Source organism: Arvicanthis niloticus, chromosome Y (genome assembly GCF_011762505.2).
Source record: "Arvicanthis niloticus isolate mArvNil1 chromosome Y, mArvNil1.pat.X, whole genome shotgun sequence".
Taxonomy (NCBI): Eukaryota; Metazoa; Chordata; class Mammalia; order Rodentia; family Muridae; genus Arvicanthis; species Arvicanthis niloticus.
Genome location: NC_133431.1, coordinates 5,864,572 through 5,871,443, shown reverse-complemented (window position 1 = coordinate 5,871,443; position 6,872 = coordinate 5,864,572). Strand labels below are relative to the sequence as shown.

Below are 6,872 nucleotides of genomic sequence, written 5' to 3'. Positions count from 1 at the left end.
TAGGAAGGAAAAATTTTAAATTGCTACAAACTAAATGTTGCATATATAATATAACATGTTATGTAAATGTACTGTGACATTCAATGCATTTTAGGGTAATACAAAATAAAACTGTCCCTGACATTTTTAAGTAATACTGGTTATCAGAGGAATATTTATAGCCATATCTTTTCATGTCCTACATAGCAATCTATGGGTCATTATACATATGATGTATACATGAACTACACACACGTGCACACACACACACAACACTACATATATGTTGCCTCAGGTTCCGCCCTCCATGTGTAGTGTACCATGTACTGCTGGATTCAGGAAAATTCATCAGAAAGAAACAGCAGACTGCTGCTTTGACTGTGTCCAGTGCCCAGAAAATGAGGTTTCCAATGAAACAGGTACATGCTTGCATGCAGAAAAGAAATTGTTGAATTCGAATACCTTCTCACTCCAGACTAGAAATATGATATGGCCTAGAAGGAAACTGAAGTCCTAAACTCTCGTGTTTAGAACATAATCAGTTAAATAATATCAACTTCTTTTGGACTTAGCAAATAATCTGCAATATATTCTACGAACAGCACATTTCTTTCACAATATGATGGTTACTGATTTTATATTAAGACCAGATGCTCAGGGTAACAGTTATTGTTTAATGAAATATATTTTAAGAGCTTAGATGGCTTAAAGGATTAAGCATGTCTTGTCAAACAATTAAAACAAGAGTGAAGATTTCATGAATGCAGCAAGAGAGGGGATAGCACTTATCATCAATCCCAGCCTAGCTAAGAAAAGAGGGATGAATATAAATATCCATAATCTTCATGCCATATTAAATGTGTAGTTGGGAGGAAAGAGATCTTACCACAATGACAGGGACATGCATTTGTCAGTGAGGCATACAGTTTCAAGAATGAAAATATTTCTTCATGCAAACATTATTTGCATGTGGAATTGTGTGCTCTGGTGCCTATGGGTAGGTATAGACAAAGGGAACGACTCTCAAAGCAAACAAAGTACATAATGTGTTTCATGAACTGGCATCAATACCTATGTCTGCACACTACTCTTGTTTGTGAGTTGTGAATTTATTGTTTGAGGAATGTCATAATCTGAGATGATGCATATTATTCATCATCATATTTTTCCTTGTTTTGTTTCATAAATATTTTTTTTATGTTCCATTTATTATGATGGTGTTTTGTTCCATCACCAAGCATATGTTAATAGAGAGCAATCATAAGTCAGTGGTCCCTATGGCAATAAGGAGTGAAATAGATGCTCAAAACCAAATTATGTGTTGATATCTCTTATTAATAATACAAATACACAATTATTGCCTACATAATTATGATATCTTATAATGGTTTATTGTTCACTAGCAGATATGGAACAGTGTGTGAGGTGTCCAGATGATAAGTATTCCAACTTAGAGCAAACCCACTGCCTCCAAAGAGCTGTGTCCTTTCTGGCTTATGAAGATCCAGTGGGGATGGCCCTAGCCTGCATGGCCCTGTGCTTCTCGACCATCACAATTCTAGTCCTCGTCATTTTTGTGAAGCACAAGGATACTCCTGTTGTGAAGGCCAATAACTGCATTCTCAGCTACATCCTGCTCATCTCCCTCATCTTCTGTTTTTTTTTTTTTTTGTTCATTGCTCTTCATTGGACATCCCAACCAGGCCACCTGTATCCTGCATCAAACCACATTTGGAATATTTTTCACAGTGGCTATTTCTACTGTGTTGGCCAAAACAATAACTGTGGTCCTGGCTTTCAAGCTCACTACCCCTGGGAGAAAGATGAGAGGGATTATAACAGCAGCACCTAAGTTGGTCATCCCCATGTGTACCCTAATCCAACTTGTTCCCTGTGGAACCTGGTTGGTAACATCTCCTCCCTTTTTTGACAGAGATATACAATCTGAACATGGGAAGACCATCATTATTTGCAACAAAGGCTCTGTCATTGCTTTCCACTTTGTCCTGGGATACTTGGGTTTCTTGGCTCTGGGGAGCTTCACTGTGGCTTTCTTGGCTAGGAACCTTCCTGACAGATTCAATGAAGCCAAGTTCCTAACTTTCAGCATGCTGGTGTTCTGCAGTGTCTGGATCACCTTCCTCCCTGTCTACCACAGCACCAGGGGAAAGGTCATGTTAGTTGTGGAGGTCTTCTCCATCTTGGCTTCAAGTGCTGGGTTGCTAGGGTGTATTTTCATCCCAAAGTGTTATGTTATTTTATTGAGACAAGATTTAAATTCTCTTCAGAAGTACAAAGATAAGTTTCATCATTGAAACTTCATTAGTTTTAAAATGTTAGAAGGTACTCAACATATCTTCCTGCTTTGTCTTAACAAAAGTACTACTAAGTCATACAAAAATTTTAAATAATATACTATCACAGCAGGATAGCACAGCCTAATGAAATACCCATGACTAAGGCTTGGTAGAAAATGGTTTCATTCATGAGTACACAAACCTCAATTTTGAGTATAGGTAATCTCAACTGAGACATAGCTGCCATCATTTTGATGTGTACGTGTATAAGCAATGCTCTTAATTAATGATTAATATAAGGAGACCCAACTGTTTGTGAACAGTGCCACCTCCAGGCATGCTGTTCTGGGAATTATAAGAAAGAGGATTTGAGACAACATGGACAGGACAGCAGTAATGAGCATAATTGCATAGACTCTAACTGGGCTCCTGCATCCATGTTCTCGTCTTGGTGTCATTCAATTAACTGTGACAAAGGTACGCAGGGAAATCAATACTGTTTTTATATGTTCCTTTTGACCGTGGTGTTTTGTTATAGCAACAGAAACTAAGACATTAGCAAAATGGTAAGTTGTCTCATTAATGATTTGGAATGTTGTAGATTATAGATTACGGATACAATAAAAAGAACCAATGTGAAAAGAGTAACAAGAGTGAGTGTCAGCAGTGTGTGGAGCATGAATGCAGCTTTGCATATTGTTGATGGCGTCACAGAGGAGCAGGCTTTTGGAGGGGCTGTACAATGTGTCATGTATATGTTAAATGTCAGGTAACATATTAAGATGAGGACAGTGCATGAAAAGAAATAGGGGTTCAGAGTGTGTCTGCAGTGTAAGGCTCTTGTACTTTTATGGAAACACACCATTTAAACACAAAATGAACCTGCTTCACTTAGTGAGAGATATCAGTAATGAAAATAATATCATACACGACATCTTCATCACAATAAGGTCAATGAGTTCTGTGACCATGTGATCCATGGTACATGAAAGGTCTCATTGTGAGTTTTTCAGAATAAGAGTTACTAAATCTTTTCCCCAATTTTTCATTGGATATTATATTTAATTACATTTCAAATGTTATCACATGTTTTGGTTTCTCCTCTGGATATTTCCTATCCGATCCTCCCTTCTCCTGCTTCTATGAGAGTGCTTCCTCACCTGCCCACCCACTCCCACTGCCTCCTTGCCCTCAAAGTCTCCTACACTGAAGCATCAAGCCTTTACAGGACCAAGGGCCTCTCTTCCCGTTGATGTCTAACAAGGCCATCCTCTGCTACATATACAGCTGGAGTCATGGGATACTACATGTGTATCCTTTGATTGGTGGCTTAATTTCTGGGAGCTCTGAGTGATCTGGTTGATTGATATTGTTGTTCTTCCCATGGGATGCAAACCCCTTCAACTCCTTCAGTCTTTTCTTTGACTCTTCCATTGGAGACCCCATGCCCAGTCCAATGGTTGGCTGTGAGCATCTGCCTCTGTATTTTCCAGGCTCTGAAAGAGCCTCTCAAGAGAAAGCCATATTAGGCTCCTGTCACAAGCACCTTTTGGCATCCCCAATAGTGTCTGGGGTTTGTGTCTCTATATGGGATTGAGCCCTAGGTAAGGCAGCCTCTGAATGGGTTTCCATCAGTCTCTGATCCACACTTTGCCTCCATAATTCCTCCCATGAGTATTTTGTTCCACCTTCTAAGAAGGGCTGAAGCTTCCTCACTTTGGTCTTCCTGCTTCTTGAGCTTCATGTGGACTATGAATTGTATCTTGGGTATTCCATACTTTTAGGCTAAAATCCACTTATCAGTGAGTACACACCATGTGTATTCTATTGTGACTGAGTTACCTCATTCAGGATGATATTTTCTACATCCATCCATTTGCCTAAGAATTTCATGAATTGATTGTTTTTAGTAGCTGATTAGTACTCCATTGTGTAAATGTACCACATTTTCTGTATCCATTTTTCTGTTGAAGGACATCTGGGTTCTTTCCAGCTTCTGGCTATTATAAATAATGATGCTATGAACATGGTGGAGCATGTGTCCTTGTTATATGTTAAAGCATCATTTGGGTATATGCCCAGGAGTGGTATACCTGGGTCCTTAGGTAGTACTCTGTGCAAATTTCTGAGGAACCACCAGACAGAGTTCCAGAGTGGTTGTACCTGCTTAATATGGTTGTACTAGCAAAAAATTGGAGGCATGTTCTTTTTTCTCCACATCCTCCCCAGCATCTGTTTTCCCTGAGTTTTTGATCTTAGCCATTCTATTTGGTGTGAGGTGGAATCTCAGGGTTGTGTTGATTTGCATTTCCCTGATGACTAAGGATGTTGAACATTTCTGTATGTGCTTTTCAGCCATTCAATATTCCTCATTTGAGAATTCTTTGTTTATCTCTGTACTCCATTTTTAATAGGGTATTTGGTTCTTTGGAGTCTAACTACTTGAGTTCTTTGTATATATTAGATATTAGCCTTCTATTAGATATAAGATTGATAAAGATCTTTTCCCAATCTGTTGGTTGTCATTTTGTCCTATTGATTGTTTTGTTTTGTTTTGGTTGATTTCATTTGTTTTTTGTTTTTCTTCTGCAGAATCTTTGCAATTCTATGAGGTCCCATTTGTCAATTCTTGATCTTAGAGCATAAAGCATTGGTGTTCTCTTCGGGAACTTTTCCACTGTTCCCATGTGTTCAAGGATCTTCCCCACTTTCTCTTCTATTAGTTTCAGTGTATCTTGTTCTATGTGGAGGTCCTTGATCCACTTGGATTTGACCTTTGTACAAGGGGATAAGAATGGATTGATGGCCATTCTTTTACATACTGATTACCAGTTGAACCAGCACACTTTGTTGAAAATGCTGTATTTTTTCGACTGGATGGTTTTGCCTCCTTTTTTAAAAAAAAAAATCAAGTGACCATAGGTGTGTGGGTTCATTTCTAAGTTTTCAATTCTATTTCATTGATCTACTTGCCTGTCTCTATACCAATACCATGCAGTTTTTGTCACTACTGCTTTAGGGAAGGTGATTCTCCTAGAAGTTCTTTTATTGTTGAGAAGAGTTTTCACTATCCTCGGTTTCTTGTTATTCCAAATGAATTTGAAAATTGCATTTCAAATTCTGTGCAGAATTTAGTTGGAATTTTGATGGAGATTGCATTGAATCTGTAAATTGCTTGCTTTCCAAAAGATGGCCATTTTTTTTTACTATAATAATCGTGCCAACCCATGAGCATGGAAGATCTTTCCTTCTTTTGAGTTGTACTTCAATTTCTTTCTTTAGAAACTTGAAGTTCTTGTAATATAGATCTTTCACATGCTTGGTTAGAGTTATGCCAAGGTATTTAATACTATTAGTGACTTTTGTGAAGGATATTGTTTCCCTATTTTTTTTCTCAGCCTGTTTATCCTTTGAACACACTATTACTATTTGCAGATGAAATGATAGTATAATTAAGTGGCCATAAAATTTGCAACAGAGAACTACTAAATCTTATTTGATCTTAATATTACACATATACACACATACAGGTGCACATACACACAGAGACACACATATACACACAAAGACACACATTATTATTTTTGAATATCTGTTGTTGAATCCAGTGTCATCTTTCTCTTAAAATATTGTTTGTTACATTATTTGTTAACTGCTATTTTGTAGTCTATTTTGTACATTGTAATTTACATGTTCTTTCTTTACATTCTGTCTCTAAAATATCATTTGTACCCCTTCCTGAAATCATGAAATGCACAGGGTTTTTATTTTATTAATTCTTACTGAATGCCCAAGTGTATTTGTATATAGGTATATATTTTGAAATAAATCTGTAGAAACTATGTAAAATTGCATGAATTTATATTCTGAGGGCTCGTTATTTTAATATACATGACTAACCTTTGTTCCCTTTCATGGTGATGACAACCTCTTACGTTCCCTGATTTATAGTTTCCTATAAATGCCTGTGTAGGCTAAAAGTTTGGAAACTTTCTTCCATCAAGTTTGGTATGCTCACTGCTGTGTTTCTTATTTAAATCATATGTTGGGGGTAGTATTAATAAGACATCATGGTCTGCCTATGCCATTCCTAGGAGATATATCTTCACAGCCAGCTTTCAGTCTCAAGGTCTTTCTCACCATCTTCTTCACTTTTCCATGAACATTGGATGAGAGAAATTTTTTAAGAGGGTACATTCTTGGTTTTAAGTGTATGTGTAGAATTGGAGGAATCTTTCTGGTGTGGTTTCCACTTGGTCTTTATTCCATTTTACCTTTTCCTCTAGTAGCATGTGTGCGGCCACAAGTCAACTGGGTTTACCTGAAAGGGGGGCTGGGAATGAAAGGGGAAGGAGGGCGAGAAGAGATGAGGCCAAGAGAAAGTCCTCTGATCAAGGCCCCAAGCTTTAATGTTCAGCTCTCAATTTAAAGGGGAAGACCCAACCCACAATCCCTCCTGGTTTCAGATGAGTGGGATAATCCATAGTCATTCCAGGTCACAGTCAGAGATGTCTCAAGGCAAGCCCAGGGGCAGTTCTGCTTCTATGTTCCAGGCAGCTAAGGTGGGTAACTCCACCTAGATCCTGTCACTTGACC

The 6,872-nt window shown here is 38.0% G+C and overlaps 1 pseudogene; it reads left to right on the top strand.

The window, feature by feature from the left end:
- The window catches only part of LOC143437271 (vomeronasal type-2 receptor 116-like), an 8,863-nt pseudogene extending 6,569 nt beyond the window's left edge, over nucleotides 1–2,294 (top strand).
- The last annotated feature ends 4,578 nt before the right edge of the window (nucleotides 2,295–6,872 follow it).